The sequence below is a fragment of the Grammomys surdaster genome, unplaced genomic scaffold (assembly GCF_004785775.1).
Source record: "Grammomys surdaster isolate TR1022 unplaced genomic scaffold, NIH_TR_1.0 139, whole genome shotgun sequence".
NCBI classification, from domain to species: domain Eukaryota; kingdom Metazoa; phylum Chordata; class Mammalia; order Rodentia; family Muridae; genus Grammomys; species Grammomys surdaster.
Window position 1 is genome coordinate 3,515,873 of NW_021604597.1, and position 2,330 is coordinate 3,518,202.

General features: G+C 43.0%; 1 pseudogene; it reads left to right on the plus strand.

Moving 5' to 3' along the window:
• Window positions 1-2,330, plus strand: part of LOC114617993 — a 7,135-nt pseudogene that overhangs the window by 2,340 nt on the left and 2,465 nt on the right.

Consider the following 2,330-nt stretch of genomic DNA (forward strand, 5'->3'; position numbering starts at 1 on the left):
GAAAGAAAGAAAGAAAGAAAGAAAGAAAGAAAGAAAGAAAGAAAGAAGAAAGAAAGGAAGGAAGGAAGGAAAAGAAAAAATTGCATCTGACTTGTTTAGAGAGTCCATTTCACAGCAGGAAAATGGAGGATGGGTTCAGAGACACTGGCATTCCCTGACTTTTATAGAACTACAAAGTTCTTTTGATTAAGAAGGAAAAGTAGGCCGGGCAGTGGTGGCGCACGCCTTTCATCCCAGCACTTGGGAGGCAGAGGCAGGCGGATTTCTGAGTTTGAGGCCAGCCTGGTCTACAGAGTGAGTTCCAGGACAGCCAGGGCTACACAGAGAAACCCTGTCTCGAAAAACAAAACAAAACAAAAAAACAAAACAAACAAACAAAAAAACAAAAAAGAAGGAAAAGTAGAGGCAGGCAGATGTGAGTTTGAGTCCTGCCTAATCTACGGAGCAAGTTCCAGGACAGCCAGGGCTACACAGAGAAACCTTGTATTGAAAAACCAAAAGGAAGGGCTGGAGAGATGGCTCAATGGTTAAGAGCACTGACTGACTGTTCTTCTAGAGGTCTTGAGTTCAATTCCCAGCAACCACACGGTGACTCACAACCATCTGTAATGGGATCTGATACCCTCTTCTGGTGTGTGACTGGAGATAGCTACAGTGTGCTCAAACACATACAATAAATTAAAAAATAATTCTTAAAAAGAAAAAAAATATTTTTAGTAAAAAAGTTGTATTTACGTTTATGGCACCAGATGGTGTTTTGGGACTTGATCTTAGTAAGCACCTAGCAAATAAATCTGACCTGAAATTTCTCAGAATGGTACACAGAGCATACAAAAAAATCAACTCTTTTAGTTTTATTTATTTTATTTTAGATATGAGTGTTTTGCCTGCATGTATGTGCATGCACCACGAGTGGAGTGAGTGTGGTTCCCAGGGAGGTCAGAAGAGGGAACTAGATACCCTGGAACTGGAGTTACAGATGTTTGTGAGCCACTCCATGAGTGCTGGGAACAGAACTTGGGTTCTTCAAAATAGCACCAAGTGCTCTTAACCACTAAGCCTCAATACATAGTTTTAAATGTAGATTTGATTTTTGTTTTTTGAGACAGGGTTTCTCTGTATAGCCCTGGCTGTTCTGGAACTCACTCTGTAGACCAGGCTGGCCTTGAACTCAGAAATCCGCCCGCCTCTGCCTCCCAAGTGCTGGGATGAAAGGCGTGCGCCACCACTGCCCTAAATGTAGATTTGAATGTACAAACTCTAATATGCCATAAGAATTCTGCAGAAGTTATCTCGCAGAAAAAAATTAGAACAGATGATCTGAAACAAGGACTTGAAAAAAACTTTGAGAAAAGACAGTTTTATTTCCCAAGTTCTGAGTGGTTAGTAGTATTACCACAATGTCATTGTTACTATGGCCTTAAGAATAAACATGATATTTCTGTCTCAGTAATGAAGGAATAAGGTAAGGAGAAAAAGTTAGTCTGTGACAAAATGGCATGCCACCTTGTCTTAGAGCAGATTCCTTCAAGCTGAAACACTCCCTGGGGTGAGGTGGAGTGAGGTAGGGGTGGGGGAGACCGGTATCCACAGAATGTCAGTTGTCTGGGAAGGTAGAACCTGCAAGATCCTCCCTCTCCAGCTATAGAAGGAGTAAACAGCTTCAGGGGAAGAGATGCTGATCAACTTTACTGTAGTGACTCCTTGGCTCTGCAGAGCTCTCTGAGTCCTGCAGAGAGCTGCCTGGTGGTGGGTTACAGCCTTCACGGTTGGTTTGTTAACTGTGTCAGGGTCAGCTCTTCAGCAATGTATCTGTTTCTGAGTCACCGTGCTCCTGCAGTCCCTTGCTCATATTTCTAATATTAAAACCCATTGCCTTGGCAAGATGGACTTTGGTGCAACAGTTACTTTGGCCCATTTTGGTTCCCTTTCTGGTGTTCATAGCTGTGAGTCATAGCTTTCTAGGTTCATGGATGTGTGTCACAGTTCACCTGGGTCTCTCCTAGAACGTTCAAGCTTCTCTCATATGGTTTTACTGGCACACTATGGCAAGAAATCTGCTACCAGTCTGATTGGCCATCAGCCTGGTCTGTCTCCTTACACTATCTAATTGTCCTGGGCCCACTGGCGTTTGGGAGCAGGTCATTTAGGAGATGAACAAATATGTGGGAAATACTTTTATGAACAGGGCTTTTAAAAAAGAAAAATAAAAAGGTCAGAGAGCTCCTTTGCCTTCTCTGCCCTGTGCAGATACACACATACAGAGAGAGAGAGAGAGAGAGAGAGAGAGAGAGAGAGAGAGAGAGAGAGAGAGAGAGAGAGAGGAAGAA